Genomic DNA, 19058 nt, shown 5'->3' with positions numbered 1-19058 from the left:
GGGGTACTTTTAATCCCCAGATAAGTCGGTGAAACTACCTTCCTTAAAGTGATGTCCTGCTGATAGGTTTAGTTGGAAGGAAAGAATTTCTAGGTACATCTCAGTCTTCCTTAGACAAGGAATCCAACCTGAGTAATAGAGGAACAGGTTTTCTAACTATACACAAAGATTTGTTTAAGGATATACATTATAGAGATACAGAAAGCCTAGCACCTAGCTAATTGCATCCTACTAGGAGGAGAGTCAGAAAGTAAGAGTGAAGGCCTGGGAGCAAAGGCAGAAGGACCCCATCCTGAAATAATGTCACAGAGAAGAAGCAAAGTGATAGAGGGGAGACCGAATAAATTCTTGACTCTGTCTGCCTCTTATGGCCAGCAGGTCAAGAAATGCCAGAGTCATTGTAACAGAAATTACACTTCCAAGTGCAGCTAGCTAGCTGAGATTTAAAGGGGGCAGGATAAATCCGTCACAGCTGTAAATCATGAGGCTGGGGTAAAAGAGTAATAAATAGATAAAATGCTGCACAAAAATTAAGAGATCATATCTGCCAAAGTTTTTAAAGACCGCTAGGGAAGTAACAATAAGATACATTATTCTAGAAAAGCAGCAGCGCTTTTTAAATCATATACATATCTATTTGAATTGATTTCAGATGGTAATCCTATTAGTTTGAACATGTCAGATGAATGAATGAGGTGTTAATGTACATCAGTAGAATATAACCGCTGAAATAATCAGAATCCAGGCACATATCTATGCCTTGCTGTAATATTTAACTTTTGATTAGTGGTCAAGCTTTAAGAAAACTGTAAAGGAAAGACAAGTAAGAACTAAACAAATTTGAGTCATGAAAGAATGAAACACAAACATAAAAATCAGTTATAGTACAAACCTCTTCATATTGTTATCTTTTATTACATTTCTTTATATATATTTTCAAACTGTCATCCTTTAACTTAGAGATTCACATATAAAAAATGAGAATCGGCTTATTTCTAAAAATATCAGTATTGGCCATTCTTAAAATGGCTGCCTTGAAAACTTTAAATATGTGTGAAATGCCTGAGATAATGAACATGAATGTTCACAAAATACACATTGTTCAAAACATAGTCTGGGTGAGGATGCTACCACTGTTCCCTCCAGGTTAAGATGATTCTTATCATTTCAATTAATCTTTATCTTTGTTTTTCTGTGTAGTACATATATCCAGTCAAAAAAGATATGTACCATCTTTATTTTTTAAATTGCCTGGAGATGAGCTGTATCAGAGATGGGCATAGGTCATGAGCATTCATGTAGATAATTCTGACCTAAACTTAAAACTTAATTTTACTTTTTTTTAATCCTGAGTCTGTCCAACTTTCTCCTCCACTGCTTATTCATTCTAGTAGTTGTCTCTTCTTAATGCAAAGCAACTCCAATATTTCAGCGTATCATTCTCACTCTTATCTACACATATATCATTGGGGAGTCTATTGTTCTTTGGTTAATTTTGATTTTATTTGGTCATATAGACATAGTTTTACCTGGATTGTCAATTACTGAGTAATATTGTAAGTTGTCCTTAGGATGTCAATGACAGTATCTAGCCATCCTGTTTCATACTAGTCTCTTTTTTATTTTATTTTTTTATTTTTCCAAATATCAGAGTCTTTTCCAATAACCTCTGCTTTGTGTTATCTTTGTGTTATTTAACTATTAAAGCAAAATATTTTGGCTTTATCTTAATTCTTGTTATAACTGAGTGTTTTCCCAAGTCCCTGACAACGTACTTTTTTATTGTAATTGTGATGTTTCCACACTTCAAAATTTTGTCTAGACCAGGGCTGTCAAACTCCCGGCTAGCAGACTGGATGCATCATGTGCTGGCCATGCCCATACCTGTTTTAGCAAAGGGGGGGGAAAGTTCCTATACGTCACGTGACGCTGTCGTGATGACGTGCATTTGATACCCCTGGTCTAGACTAACCAAGAGGCAGATGTTGTTTCATATCTACAGTCACTTTTGATGTGAATTTTTGAAACTTGATGTTTTCTGGAATTCAGTTTTTATTGGGCATATTTTCAAGACTTGCTTTTTGTTTTCTCTTTGTTTTTCATCTGTTTTCACTGTATCAGCAGAAAATATTCTGCATTCTTTTGCTTACAGCTTTCAGGATATTTTTGCTCCCTTCATCTTTAATCTTGTCATGAGTTTTAGCCTAAAACTCTTCAGGCCCCCTGTTAATGACATCTAACCCATTAAACTTGTTCTTTACCTTAATATTCGGTCATATGGAATATTGCTGAGGTAATATTTTATTGTCTCATTATTATGGTTTATTTTAAATTTAATTTATTGTTTTGCAAAGCATTCATAATCTCAGTCATGATCAGCACATCTTGTTTTTGCTGATTGAAAATAACTTCTCTATTTTAACTTGCACAGTACATAGTTAATTTGATTTTGTGGATCCATCTGGTGATATTCATGCAAATAAAGTAATCTTTTAGGTGACTGGAAGAAGGTATTTACTATAATTTCCTCAGCAGAACTCTTTCAGTCTGTCTCCTGTTTAATTTCATACACCAAGGACAAATTTTCCTGTTATTTCAGATGCGATTTCATTTCCTACTTCAGCATTCTAGTCTCCTATATCATTAGTATGATATATTTTTAAGGCATCAAGTAGATGTTGCAAGTCATCATCAAACTAATCTGTTTTCTCTAAATCCTATTGGCGCATAGACCTCAATCACCATGACATCAGTTCACTGGCCTTGAACTTGAATTGAGATAATGATACCATTTTGGGGATTGTATTCCAACACTTATCTTGACACCTCTTTGTTAATAGTTAACAGACTACTCAATGTCTTCTATGGTTTTTTTTTGTCTGCAATAGATTTTATGTTCTTCTGATATCAAATTACCTAGCTAGCTGATTACCAGAATGTTGCTGTTCAATCTTGGCATTTCTGCTCTTACAACAAGTTTGCATGATTTTGATATTCCGTTATCAGCAGTATCTTTACTCCCTCAAACTTTCCTTTTGCTTCTTGGTATAGCAGCAACCAGGCATCCCTTCAGCTTTAATCCAGCCAGTGAATAAACCTTAGTGCTATTCACACGTGCTCTTTGCTGTTCCTCAGTCGTTTGATGGTTACCTAGAAATACACTAGAATAACCTGGGGGAACTCATCTTCTAATGTTATTATTGTCTTAGATGTGAATGCCTTGTGGATTTTCTTAGCAGAACACTGTAGTAGTTGTCCTTTTCTTCTTCAGTGGTTCATATTTGGTTTAATCCATCTTCTCATTAATATCCCCATTTCATGGTAGCAGCTGTGCCAAATATATGGTTGGATCAGCATTGAATTTCCATGTCCATGAAAGAGACATAGCCAGGGTTTTTAGAACTTCAAAAATCAGTATATGATCAGAAAATTTAAACAGATGCAACTAGGTTATCATGATCATGGCATAGAAAGCCCCAAGAGATCAAGGAGGGCTAGGATGGATTCTCTACTTCCATACTGGTCCCCCCAAAAATCATCCATAAATGCTATCTCAGTACTGTATCCTATAACCTGAGTGGAAGGGGCCAAGATAATCCATTTTATCCAGAACTTTTTGGAGTTGTAAGCCAATCACCTTCTCAACAGCTTTTCCTAAGAAGAGAAGGTTGCAAACTGATGAAAATTGTCCTGTACCTTTGTGTCCAAGTAAGAGTTCTTGAAGAGGAGATACCCTAAAGACGTGGGATACCATATTGTCTCTCAAGGAAGTGTTTGATTTTAGTAAACTGATTTTTCAATTAGTTGGTCTATTGTACCATTTTAATTTATATATTAAATTATTTTCAACATCCACATTTACTGTTTGACAGATAAATGGTCTGATGCACAATATACTCAGTCAGTGACTGGAAGAAAGAAAAACAATACGGTAGAACTGATTAATCATCAGGGTCTTATATTTTGTCGTATCAAATACTTTGTTTCATTTAGGCATGAAACACTGGAAACCCAAGCAGTCTGCCTATAAAAATGTAGCACTCTGCAAGAATTCCAGAACAATCTTTCTCATTCATCTTTTAATCAATTCCACTTTTACTGATCATGTGTTTGAATGAAATAGATCATAGCCGAAGAGGTTTCAGCAAATGTGGAAGCTTCTTTCAATCTTTCCTGCCCTTGTCTTTTCTTGAAACCCATTCAGAAAGACTGGCAGTGGGTCAAAAGTGCCAGCTGCTGCCCTCAGAAGATGAGCATTGCTCATGCAGGAAACTCAGTAGTAGTGTAGGCACAATTGCATCATATGCTTCGATTTGGGCGGAGGGATCTCTTGCTGCTGTAGAGAATCTGAATGACTCAAACTTTATTTATTTTATTTATTTATTTTATTTGTCACAACAGTATATATAAGCATAAGCATGAAATAACTATACGATATATAAGCATATATATAATCATAAGTATGTAATAACTATATGAAATTGGATACAATCAAAGGGAACATTAGGACAGGAACAGTAGGCACTCTTGTGCTCTTATGCACGCCCCTTACAGACCTCTTAGGAATGGGGTGAGGTCAATAGTAGATAGTTTTTAGTTAAAGCTTTGGGGATTTTGGGAAGAGACCACAGAGTCTGGTAGTGCATTCCAGGCATTAACAACTCTGTTACTGAAATCATATTTTCTTCAATCAAGATTGGAGCGGTTCACATTAAGCTTAAATCTATTGTGTGCTCATGTATTGTTGTGATTGAAGCTGAAGTAGTATTCAACAGGAAGGATGTTGTAACAGGTGATTCTATGAGTTAAACTCAGGTCACGTCGAAGGCAGCGGAGTTCAAATGTAACTTCAAATGGAAAAACAAGATGTTGGTTCATTCTTCAATTGGCTTTTCTAGGATTTGTGGAGGTTTCTTAAGAAAAGGTACTATTGGACTTTTACTAATATTGAAACAATACGATGTAATAATGGACCAGAAATCTGAAAAATCAGTATGTTTACATATAATAAATATTCTATTCAATATGGTAGATCATGAATAATATCTTGAATAAGGTAGAAGAAGAAGAAGAGAATGCCCAAATGCTTTCATAAAGAAACATCTCCTGAATTTTATGAATCTAGAAACCAGCTTTTCCACTACAACTCTTACTTCTGTGCCTTATTGTACATTTAAAGGTTTCGGACACAGAACAATTACTTCTGAAGTTACTTCTGACGAGTGAAGGGATAAGCCTGCCCAGGGTGACCATGGGGTATGGTTTTTTTTGTTTTTTTTTTAAAAAGACAACATAGCAGCCACATTGTCATATTTACTTTTTTTTCCATAATATCCTGTGGAAACCCCTAATGAGTCAGTTACAATTTCAATAGTTTTGGTCTTGGAGAAGAATAAAAAAATCTAATGTAATGAAGGTTTCAATTTTCAGTGAAGTGGCAAAATCAGCAATCCACTTACTTATTCCTCATGCTGGGTTAGATGATTTTGCAGCAATCCATAGTGATGTACATGAGTTCTTTCTAGTTTAGGATAAAGGACCTTTGAGCTACTGTTTTCAGTGAAGCCATTTCCATATGAACTATTGAATCTGAATACCCAGTTAATCACTTGCACTGTTTGGCAAGCTGTCCCTTTCTAGTTCTGTATTGTTCGGTAATAAATTATTTAATTATTCAGTGTTTCATGACATTTGAAATCCTGTTAAGGTATTACCAGGTGAGCCTCCTTTGTTACCTAATTCATTACACTTAATCTCAGCTGATTTTCGATAGGAAGCTGTTGCCAGCTTTATTTCTGTTATCTTTGGAAATTGGATGCTGCTTGTGTATGCAAAAGCAGAAGTTGCTTGTTTATAGGGAAAAGATTGACCCATATAGCTTTCTTTTGCAAGATGTGGAGCAGACGTTTTTGGGCTGTGTATAGGAGGAGGTGGAAAACATAATAAAAAAAACTTAGCAGAATGGAAGTGTGGTTATTGTGCAGGCAATCTGCTTCCTTCACATGACTTTCATTCATTTCCACTCATATCTCTGGCAACGTTACAAAGAGAGGCAGTGTTGAAAAGACAGGCGCTTTTTCAATTGTCTGAATTTTAATAAGCACTTTACCCCCAAAGAATAACAAGCACAGTGGCTGGACATAATTTAAATCTAATTCCATGTAAATTTCCCACCTGTTAGAGCCTCATGCAGGGGTGAAATTCAGCAGTTTCTGACAGGTTCTGGAGAACCGGTAGCGGAAATTTTGATTAGTTCGGAGAACAGGCAAATACCATCTCTGGCTGGCCCCAGAGTGGGGTGGGAATGGAGGTTTTGCGGTATCCTTCCCCCAGGAGTGGGGAAGGAATGGGGATTTTGCAGTATCCTTCCCCTGGAGTGGGGTGGGAATGGAGATTTTGCAGCATCCTTCCCCTGCCATGCCCACAGAACCGGTAGTAAAAAAAATTGAATTCCACCACTGGCCTTATGGTATATGTGTGTTGGAAGAAATATCCATCTGGGTTCAGTTCCAAGTGGGGACAAAGACACTGGAAACATGGAGGCTGCTTGGAAAGATGGTTTAATGGTGGTCAGGATCACATGGCTTGGGGTCCTGAACAGAAAAAGGGCTGAGATCCTGTGTGCTCCCTGGTTTTATGCTTTTTCTGAGCTTTGAACTTTCTGGGGCAAAGGAAGAGTATCCTGATTGGTTGTCAGACTCCCAGGTGGTCTAGGGGTCTTAGCTAACAATGTAGGTTGTCCCTCAAGCTTGCCTGAGCCTTGCCATGTGGTGAGTTTCTGTTCTAGATGGGTTCTATTATGATGCAGATGATGGTTGACAAAGGTGGGGGGGGAGTGAGTTTCTGTCTCTGACCCATTGACAAAGGGGGGCGGGGAGGCAGGAAGCTGCTTTCTTTAAAACAGGTTTCTCCATTTCTTATCCAGGGAAATAATCTTCTGCCCTTTTTAATATTTTCTAAAATATTTCATTCTTCTAGGAGAGGAGTGAGTGCTAACTTCCTACATGTGGAAGGATAATTCAAAGCAAGGTGGCCCAGGAATGCTTGAAGGGTAGGAGGGAGATGTTCCCAAGTGCAATACTTTATGTGATAACAAAATAACAGAATTGGAAGGGATCTTGGAGGTCTTCTAGTCCAACCCCGTGCTCAGTCAGGAAACCCTATACCATTTCAGACAAATGGTTGTCCAATCTCTTTTTAAAACCTTCCAATGTTGAAGCTCCCACAACTTCTGGAGGCAAGTTGTTCCAGTCTTTTAACTGTCAGGAAATTTCTCTTTAGTTCTAGGTTGATTTAGTTTCCACCCATTGCTTCTTGTGCTGAATTATATTTTAAGTCAATAAAATACACATTAAATAGCTTCCCCAAATATCATTGCATCTCAGATATATCTCTTCACACCATATGATCATTAGTTGAAAAATCTGAAATTAATCCACAACTCAGTTTGGCCATGATAAAGTTTCATCAGAATACAAGTACCTCTGCATTTATGTCATACATAGAAATGAACAAGAGTAGACTTGATTTGATTCTTTAAAAGTTAACTATGCTGTTAGGATAGTAAGAATAGGGTGTGTACTGAGTATCTTGTAAAAGGAGAACAAAGCAGTGGTTGGTTTCAATTTTTTTTCCTACTGGTTCTGTGGGTGTGGCTTGGTGGGCATGGCACGGCTTGGTGGGTGTGGCTTGGTGGGCGTGGCAGAGGAAGGATATTGTAAAATCTCCATTCCTACCCACTCCAGGGCAAGGATACTGTAAAATCTCCATTCCCTCCCCATTCCTGGGGGAAGGATATTGCAAAATCTCCATTCCCTCCCCACTCCAGGGGAAGATTACTGCAAAATCCTCTTTTCCTCCCAGTCAGCTGGGAATTGGGAGGCAGAGAATAGATGGGAGCAGGGCCAGTCAGAATTTTTACTACCGGTTCTCCAAATTACTCAAAATTTCTGCTACAGATTCTCCAGAACTGGTCAGAACCTGCTGAAACCCACCAGAACTGGTCAGAACCTGCTGAAACCCACCCCAAAGGCAGATCCAATAACTAAATAATGATAAACAAAAGCATGCCATAAATTCCCCAGCTAAGACAGTCATCATGCCCATGGAACAATTCCCAGAATTCTCAGGAATGGATGATGCTATGGAGTAATTCTAAGAAATGACTTCTCGTATCTGGAAGGCAGCAGGCTGTTTAAGGAAAAATACTATAATGTGTGCTAAATAAAACACACAGTCCTATGGTATAATACGCATGGTATAATACCATGTTGTATGAATCCATCTCCTGTGCATTTCCAGAGTTCAGTCTGCTTGAGCTGAATTTAGAATTAGAATCTTTAGCTGTACAGATTATTAGTAATATACAACCTTTGCACCAAAAGCATAAAAACCATGACTGAATAGATACTCAGGAAGTTTTTATCATTTCTTAATGCTTACCAAGCTCACCAAATCCACAAAGCAGCATTGCTATGTGTAAAGCTATACTTAATGAGCTATAATATTGTATTAAAGCAATTGAAAGACACAGCGGAAATTACTGAAAGAAGAATGTAATGTACTGTATATGGACAGCCAGTTTGATCTAATGGTTAAGGCACCAAGTTAGAAACTTGGAGACTGTGAGTTCTAGTTCTGCCTTAGTCATGAAATCTAGCTGGGTGATTTTGGGCTAGTCACTCTCTCTCAGCCCAACTTACTTCACAGGATGGGGAAAATAGAAGATGTACTGGATATGTTCTCTGCCCTGAGTTATATAAAAATAATAAAAAGACGGGATTCAAATAAAAAATAATAATAAAATAAAATAAATAAAATATTTACACAGGCAGGAAAATCCAATTCCATTATAACGTAATTCTATCTATAGGTCTTGATGCTTCATAGTAAATATATTGAAAGCCTGAGCAAGGAATTGGGGAGTGAAATGGGATAGGATAAATGTATTTAATTAGGGCCTAGCAGTGGGCAGTTGAAAGTCCAGATCTAAAGAACTTGCTCTTGTTAAGGAGAGATCTATTTTTATCTTGGATGGAAACAATAAATAGTCTGTCACATGAATTTAATCAATTAATGTTTGCTGTGCTATTTATAGTGAACTGCATAGCCTTGTTCATTCACTAAAACCTTCCAATGCACATGAAATACATTCTAGAAAACATTTTTGAGTATATGTGCTAATGTTGTAAAATATGAATTTATTGGAAAAAATAATTACTGTTGATATAACAATACCAAGAAAATCAATACCAAGAAAAGCAAGACTATTTTCTCCTCTCATGTATAAATGAAAAAATAAGGAGAAATATACTGTTGTAACATCATATGGATAGAAGTATAATCCAAATTAGTTAGGAAGGCCTTGTTAACTTTACTCATAGCTATATCAGGATTTGTTCCTGGCCTCTCATCTGCTATTCAATGAATTGTCTGAATTTGGTAAAGTTATTAGTAGAGACTCACAAGGGATGGAGATTGGGATTCCTACTAACCGCCCCCCCAAATTGACAAAGCCAATTGGACCTGTAACAAGTTGGATGAAAATGAATATACCCTAAATATGTTTTGTTTAATAAGACTCTTTTGATTAAGTTTATGCTCTTATATTAAGCCAAGGTATGCAAACACAATGACTATGTTTACATTACACAGAAAGCTAAACTCACACACACTTTTGTTTAGTGTGATGAATGAATACAATCAAAGTGCATCATTTTCCTGTATTTTTAATATCACAATTGTAGACAATCACTAAGATAAATTCATAATCTGTTTAACTATGATTTGATTATACTATTATTAGCTGGGTTCAGATCTACATCATGGGTGACCAAAACATAATGAGGTGGGTTCACACAACATTATGAAAACAAAACATTTATTACAACTTCATGTGTTCATTTAAAATCTTCCACATGTAATTTGGAAGAGCTGCCACCTTTGTTGCTTCTAAATCTCACTGCAGCATTATAAGCATTAAAATCCTTACGTGAATAGTTTTACAGACAAGGTGGAATTTCACTGGAAAAAAAGAAAATCACATGGTCTTCCTTCCTAATATAAAATAGTGATCATTGGAAAGAAAACAGGTAAACAGGAGAATCTGTATAATCAATCTTTTGCTTATATCTGACAAACAGTTATCTTGAAAAGGAAATATTAGATCAAGATTTAGACAAAGGATGCTTTTAAAAATCTAGAGAGTAGATACTATACCATAATTTAGTGAAGAAGCCTTTTTAACTGTATTAAATATAACAGCAGCCATAAAATTCCAATACAAAATGAAGGTATTGCAACAAAGCAACTTAAGTTATTTGAACTGGTGTTGGGGGAAATTCTAAAGAACTCTTGTTGTGACTCAGGTCCAAATAGGTAGTAGGAAACTCAGTCAATGTAAAAACAAACAAACTTTATTCAAACAGCTGAGAATTATTTCATTCTCAGCGTAGTTCAACTAAATTAAAGCAAATTCTTCCCAACACAAATTCCTCAGTCCTATCACCAACCTTGGTCCAATTAGGCAAACTGCCAAAGGCCTTTCTTGGCAAAAGTTCAGAAGACACCAATACAAAATAAATGCAACAAGACGAAGCTATCGTCGTTTTCCAGCAAAGTCCAAACACCGTTGCTGGTCTTTTAAGCCTTATGGGAGGGGCCAATCATCTCTTGGCCCTACTCCCGAGTCCTCTTTGCTTGAGCTGCTCTTGCCTTCTGGCAGCTCTTCTCATGCGTGCATTAGGAACAGGCTTCTCCTGTTCCTCTGCCTCACTACTATCAGTCTCTGGAGGCTCTGGAGTCTGCACTTCACTCCCCGATGGCCCTGGCCCCACCTCAGCCTCCGATGCAGAGCCCTCATCCGGTCCTTCCCCAGCCTCCAGGACTGGCCCACACTCTTCTTCAGCCTCAGCACTGTCCAACTCCATTGCCAGCTCCGCAGGCTGCTGGTGGACCACAACAACTCTACTGAAAGCTAAGAAATGAATCAAATGGATTATTGAACAAATCAATCAGGTGTTCTTATATTTAGCACAAAGGACCAGATTCAAATGATGCTACTTCAGGCACATTATTCAAAGCTTTCTGGAAAAGTCTCTTGAACTGGGAAATGTAAAGAAGAGGAGGAAAATGAGCAGCAAGGTGAATGGATTCAGTAACAGTGGTGATGGATGCCTTGTTGGAAGACCTGAAGGGCTGGGTTAGGACAGAGAAGAGAAATCTATCTAGGTGGTCAACAATAACATGATGGTACTTATTCAACCAAAACTGACAATGATGTCCAGTTCACTGGCAGCACTTAGTTGGCCTTGGCTGGTCTTGAAGAAACTATGCAGGGGCAAACGTGGTTAACATTTGGATCAAAGAACACAGGGAATCCTTAATTTGGTAACTAGATTATGAAGTAAAAAGAAAATCCCTCTGTACAGATACAAACACCACCCCAAAAGAATGCAACGGCAGAGAATTTTTATATTGTTGCCAAGAAATGAATAATTTTGCCCATGTAATTACCAGCAGGTCCTCCTGCAAGATGCTAGCTTTGAAAATTTTCTGCAACGCTGTTAAATAGAGGATATATAATGAGCATTTTAAGAAATAGGATGGACAATGAGAATTAACTGATTGGGAGAGGGGTGAGATCTAAACCGAAGACGCCTGGGAGGAATTGTTGCCAAGATAAAAAAAAAAACTCAGCAGCTACTGGCTAGATCAGAGGTCTTCAAACTTGGCAGCTTTAAGACTTGTGGACTTCAACTCCCAGAATTCTCCAGCACAGCATAGTCCACAAGTCTTAAAGCTGCCAAGTTTGAAGACCCCTGGGATAGATTTTTCTGCTGTTTCTTCCTCTCAACAAAACCATAAATACCTTTTTTTCCCCACCTCTTGCATTGTTTGGGCTTTGAAACTTAATGGCATAAAATCACAGAGTCAGGATGAATGTTATTATTTTTATTGTTATCCTTAAACAGTATATGAGAGACCCAGTTATATCCAAAGCCATCTCGCATAATGGCATTTTGACATTTCTTTTAAAGGAGGCATGCTCTAATTAAAAATAAATAAATGTGAATGAATGCTCAGTGCTCTTGATTTTAACTGAAAATGACCCATGTATTTATCTAAGTACTGCCAATTGGTCGATGTTTCACTGAATATGGCTACAGTCCCTTAGCCTTTTTAAAAAAAATTCAATATGTTGGATAAATGCCTCCGGTCTGAAGAAATTATGAGAAGCCATTGCATTTCAGTTTGAAACTCACACTGTTCATCTAATATAATGCTATGCTACCTGATGATCTACCAAATCAAATAACAACCCACTTGCATCCTTTGTACTCCTGAATTCTATGTGTTGGACAAACCTTCCTTCTTCTGTAAGCCCAGGTATCTAGAAAGATGAGAGAGCTTTTATTAAGCTGGAATCAGTTACCTGCATAGTAATTAATTTACTGGATCACAAATTGTCCAGCCTTTTCTAAACATTCTAGCGAAGCTATGCATAGGCAATTAAATTGAGAACAGCTCTTAGCTAAGTGACAGCTGAATTTAGACTGAGGATCAAATCAGATGCACCTTTCTCAATGTTACCCACATTTATATTTTGCTAAGAAACCAAGGATTCTCTCAAAGAAATATATGTTCCTGTTGGTGATTTCAACCTGGATTTAGCAGTATTAGAATCTTATTACCGTTGCCAGCCAATTTGGTTCTTTTTCTTTTCTCTCCTTTTCTCAGTATCAGCTTATGTGAGGCCAAAGATGTGTGAACAATGGCAATACCATTTTGATCTGAAAACGTGGCAGTTAAAGTTGAGAGCTGTTAAACCCAGGCTGCAAAAATCCAGCAAGCAGAAAAGAAACGATTGGTTCTTTGCTGCCATCTTGTGGTGATCTAGATTTTTGCCGCCCAGGTTTGATAGCCTTAAAAAAAGATGAGAACATGAAAAGCTCAGCTTATGATGCTAACCCTATCTGACAATGATGCTCCAGTTTCCAACAGAATCTCTCTCAGTATTCCCTATAGGAGCCAAGAATTAAATCTGCTTCTTCCAGCATGAAGAGTAGTAGCTATACTATAGCATTAAGAGAGAGGATACTTTCCTTAGCCTTTATTCATCCACAGTATGCTGGGGGAGGAGGAAAAAGGAATAAGAAACAATTTGCATAGTGCTCCCTAATTGAAATTTCTTGGTGAGATTTTAATAATTGGGACCATAAACCCCTAAGCAGAAAGGTTAATTTCTCTGAGCTACCATGAATTCTGCCTTGCCTGCACGTCAGCTCCTTGGCTGAAAAATAACAAGATACTGTTGATGCTGCCTTGTTCCCACTATAGAACTGCCACTCATACAGCTCAGTATGCATAGTTGTGACGTCAGAACCATGTGTCTGAGCCAACTCTAGTGTCAATCAAGTCTTTGCAATTTGGGTATAGCATTAGGAAGGCGTGCAAGAACACCCTCCTTGGCTACACTTTCCTCTCCACATGAATTTATTCAGACTTACAGAATAATGACTAATAATGATGCCAATTCTGTAGTGGGCATTATAAAGAATTTTTTAAAAATACTAGGATCCTACTTTGAAGAGTTTACAATCTGAGTGTTTTCCTCTAGGGAGAGAGAAATGAGGGCTGAGTTAAACCTCAAAACAACGTGCTGTTGCTTCAGTTATTTGCGCTTAGATTGAACTTTGAGATTTATCAGACCAGTTTCTAAAACTCCCAGGGAACATCTGGAGATTGGGAATGCTGATTTATGGGTCTAGATCAAACATTTCAAGGAAAAGCTATTTTTATGATGGGATTTGAATGAACTAAAATATATTAAAAAAAAGTTTTTCAGGGACACTACAGTTTTTGAAGAACTATCCAGTCACAACTGATGAAACTTCTTGGATGAGAAACAAAATGTGTTTTTTTTTCCTCCTCCCCCTCCTCCTCCTCCTCCTCCTAAAAACAAACAAACCAGTCCAGTTGCCTTTTGAAAAAGCACCTTTGAGACAACTATGATCTGGATCAGGGGTCTCCAACCTTGGCAACTTTAAGCCTGGCGGACTTCAACTCCCAGAATCCCATTCTGAATGTTGAAGTCCTCCAGGCTTAAAGTTACCAAGGTTGGAGACCCCTGATCTGGATGACCAAGAGTCTCCATAGACATTTTTCAAAGACAGTTTTCATTAAAATAAGTGATACTACTCTTCAGAGGCATTAGTTCAGAGCTGTGGCTGTACTTTTAAAAATACCAGTTTCCTTATCCTGAAAAAGAAACCTATTTTTACCAATTTGGTATAATATTTCCACAATGCAATAGAGGGGTTGCAGTTAATATGAGACTTGGTTGAAAAATCTCACTAAATCACAAGTTCCTTAATTATGTTTATAAAACATCTCAGGGGTTGTCACAAAGAAGAGAGAGTCAAACTATTCTGCAAAACACCTGAGGGCAGAACAAGAAGCAATGGGTGGAAACTGATCAAGGAAAGAAGCAACTTAGAACTAAGGAGAAATTTCCTGACAGTTAGATCAATTAATGAGTGGAATGACTTGCCTGCAGAAGTTGTGAATGCTCCAACACTGGAAAATTTTAAGAAAATGTTGGATAACCATCTGACTGAGATGGTGTAGGGTTTCCTGCTTGGGCAGGGGGTTGGACTAGAAGGCCTCCAAGGTCCCTTCCAACTCTGTTATTATTATTATTAAAAAACCCAAATCTTTTTGTGGTTGAGAGAAACTCTTTCTCTGTCTATTATTCTTTCCGATTCAGTTGGGCAAGGGGGGTATGTCCAACTGGCTATCAGCATAATAATTTTCTGAAAACTAAGCAGAACAGGACTTAATTTCAAATGATGGAAGAAGAATGCACAAGAAAGTTTGAGTTTGAAATGGCCCTGATCAAGCTTGTGGCTGCAGGGGAAAAATCCAGAAAAAAATTTCAATCCACATTATGGACGATATGGTTGAATTATGATTTTCTTTCATTCACAGTTGGTCTCCTGGTCATGTAACTCAGACTGGAGCATATGCAGCCTGTTTCCCATCACACACTTTCACATATAAACACGGCAAAAGAGCAGAAAAACATATAGAGATGAGTGGTGGGTTTCAAATTTTTTTACTACTGGTTCTGTGGGTGTGGCTTGGTGGGTGTGGGAGGGGAAGTATACTGTAAAATCCCCATTTCCTCCTGATCAGCTGGAACTTGGGAGGCTGAGAATAGATGGGGGTGGAGCCAGTCAGAATTTTTACTACCGGTTCTTCAAACAACTCAAAAATTTCTGCTGCCGTTTCTCCAGAACTGGTCAGAACCTGCTGAAACCCACTTCTGATAGAGAGGCAACATGCTATTTCATTATGCACCTCCTAGAATCATTGAAGGTAAAAAGATCAAAAAAGAATTCCAGGAGCCGTTTTCAGCATGTTTTCCCTACCTTATTACCTAAAGTAGATTCTGTTCAAGAGAGGTCTCTGAAAAGCAAACAGAATTTGATGCAGAGAGCCAAAGTAAGATAATAATTGAAATATGCTGGTTCTGACTGATGATTAAAGAAATTGAAGCCTTCTGTCATTGTCAGGATTAGACCCCTTCTTTTTCCACCATCCCGCCGAACAAAGACTCCAAGGGAACATACCAGATGACCATTGGAGATGAATAAATATGTTTATTCAGTCCAAAGGTCTCAAGTAAGGTTAGATGGGTGCATCAAAGAACTGCCCCTCACCTTCCTTTTTATAGGGTTTTGTAGTGTGGAGATTTAGCGGATCATTTCAATGGAATGTATTAGCTTTTAACAAATATTTCCTTATCTTAATGCTAAAGCAGATGCCTCCTTATTTGTAGTTAAACAAATGTCTTTTTATCTAGAGTTGAAACAGATTTGTTTTTAAATGGGCATTTTATCTGTACATGTGTTTTTCTATTCATAAGATATATGTCTTCCTTTACATAGGTATGCATAAGATATATAACTTCCTTTATGGGGGTTTTCTACATGATGCACCCATTTGTTTTAAATGGCAAGAACCAATCTTTACTTATGTAAGATGGCTATTGCCTATACAGTCCTTAATTTAAACTTACTGTAAACATATAAGAAAAATATTCTAATGGTGATACAGAGGTTGGCTAAGACAGATGACTTCCATAATGTTGCCAAGGAAACTCTATGAATTTAGTTACTGGGATGAAGCTAGATTAGAATGTGTCTTTTTTACAATATTTTTTTTTTTGGGTGGGCGGAGTGCCTTCAAGTCAGTGTTGACTTCTGGCAGCTGTCTGGACAACTCCCTCACCATTGCCTTCTTCCTAGTTCTGAGAGGACAAGCTCAAGGTCAGGGGTGGGTTCTGCTTATTTTTATCACCGGTTTGCAGTGGGATCATGCATTCGCGCTTTCTTCTCTTGTGCATGCGTGCGCTTCCTGATGACGTCGGGGTCGGTGGGCAGAACCTTCCCCTGGATTTACTACCAGTTCTCAAGAATCAATCTGAACCAGGGGCAACCCACCACTGCTCAAGGTCACCCAGCTGTTTTGGGGCCTAAGGAAGAACTAGAACTCATGGTCTTTCACTTTCTAGTTTGGTCTTTTAACCACTAAACCAGAGTGACTCTCTACTTTTTACACACATTCATAAATTATTCAATGCAAGAAGATCTCTATGATATCTAACTGCTACTTTATGTTTGGTACCCTTAATGAAATTTTATTTCCCCCTTTTCATTATTCCTCCTCTCGCCTCCCTCCCAGCAATTACATCATACATATATACTGTAATACTTCCTTCTCTCTGAATAATGCATCATGCATCTTATGATATGGTCTGTGATCTAGAAATGCTTATTCAGCTGTCAACTGTTTTAAGATGCCAAAATACTCTATTGCTTTCAATAAATATATGGATATTCTATTTTAAAGAAGTAAAACTCTATTTCCCTTGCCCTGTAGGAAGTTAGCACCCACCCCTCTCCTAGAAGAATGAAATATTTTAGAAAATATTAAAAATATTCTACTTCCTTGAATGAGAAATGGAGAAACATGTTTTTAAGGACAAAGCAGCTCTCTGCAGCTTCCTGCCTCCCCCCACCTTTGTCAATGGGCCAGAGGCAGAAACTCATTCTCCCCACCTTTGTCATACTCACCATATGGCACCTGGGAAGATTACATCAGCCAGCAAGGCTAGCTAAGACCCCCACCCCCTGGGGGTCTGACAACCAATCAGGATACTCTTTCTGTGCCCCAGGAAGTTCAAAGCTCAGAGAAAACATCAAACCAAGGCACGCTCAGTATCTCGTCCCTTTTCTGTTCAGGAACTCAAACCATGTGATCCTGACCACCATTAAACCATCTTTCCAAGCAGTCTCCATGTTTCCAGTGTCTTTTTCCCCAATTGGAACTGAACCCAGATGGACATTTCTTCCAACAGCCCTTTTTAAGTAAACTCCAACCCTCCAAGATGTCAGGAGAATCCACATTCAGTTTCTAACTGCTTTATAATATGTTGCTTCACTGGGATGAACCAGGCAGTTACCACTGAGAAAAAGCCCACTGATAAACTGAATGGTGCTTTATCTTCCTGTTAATTTCAGCATGGAATTTTGGTGCTACCGAAAGATCTGCCAAAGGAAGGGCCCCTATTATGGCATCCCTTTGGCCATGGGTTGTGGCATTTGCTTCTACCCTGGATTCTGAAGATATTTGTGCTATCGCATGGACCAACATTGTGGGTCAAGGGAATGCCTAATGAATGACCGCTTCTCCCCTGTTACATATATCTGGCCCACCAGAGCAAGGTGGGTCCCAACCATCAAGGAACTACATCTGGTGGCACCTAGGAAAAGGGCCTTCACTGTGATGGTTCCCTCCCTGTGGAATATCCTTCCCCCCACCCCAGGGATATAATTGGTTCCCATCTTATATGCTTTTCTGCAAGGCCTTGAAGACATTGTTTTGTCAATGGCCCTGTTCCTCCCCACCATCCATAGCTGATTGTGTGGCTTGTTTGATTCTGTTGTCACCAGTGGGGATGAGTGGATATTAAATTGTGAATTTTTAACTGTGGGCTTTTAATGTGGACACTTCCTGGAATATCAGACATTAATACAATCGAGTGAGTCCAGAGGTATTTCATGAGAAGAGTCCTCCACTCCTCTGCTCACAATAGAATCCCTTATGTCACCAGGCTTGAAATTTTGGGCTTGGACAACCTAGAACTACGCCGCCTACAGTCTGACCTAAGCATAGTTCACAAAATTGTCTGCTACAATGTCCTACCTGTCAACAACTACTTCAGTTTCAACTGCAATAATACACAGGCAAACAATAGATACAAACTCAAGGTAAACTGCTCCAAACTCGATTGCAGAAAATACGACTTCAGCAATAGGGTGGTCAATGCCTAGAATGCTCTACCTGACTCCATTTTTACTTCCTCAACCCCCCAAAACTTTAACCTTAAACTGTCTACCATGGACTCCTAAGACGTCTGTAAGAGGGCGTGCATAAGCGCACCAGCGTGCCTACCATCCCTGTCCTACTGTCCCCATTTATTTGTACTCATTTCATGTGCTCATGTCCATGTTTATACTTATACCTGTTATCTCGTACATGTTTGATGAACTAACTAACTAAATAAATAAATAAAATCACTGTATGTGAGTTGGGCAGTTATATAAATTGGTTTAATATGTTAAATAATATTAATGCAATAAGGAGGGGATGGGATATTCTCCTGCAATAGAAACAGCATAATGACAATCACAAAAACAAATGCCAATTGTATCTCTATCTTGCTGAGAGATGACATCATTTCCTTGTTCTGAGGAATTGTGCAAAGAGCTGGGCCTCTGATTGGTTTTCAAGAGATATTTTTAATTTTTTGCAGGTCAGGTCTCAAACAGAGTCCAAAGCTGTGGTCCTGCCCAAGGAAAGAGAAAGTACACCCAAAAGCCAAAAGCAGGAAATAATACCGAGTCAGGCAAAAGAAAGGTACACAGGCCTTTTCCCAATAAGCTCTCCTGAGTATTAAATAGACTGCTGTGAAATGTTAACCTTGCTGAATA

The sequence above is a fragment of the Ahaetulla prasina genome, chromosome 3, assembly GCF_028640845.1.
Source record: "Ahaetulla prasina isolate Xishuangbanna chromosome 3, ASM2864084v1, whole genome shotgun sequence".
Classification (NCBI taxonomy): Eukaryota; Metazoa; Chordata; class Lepidosauria; order Squamata; family Colubridae; genus Ahaetulla; species Ahaetulla prasina.
Note: the sequence above shows the minus strand (reverse complement) of the source record.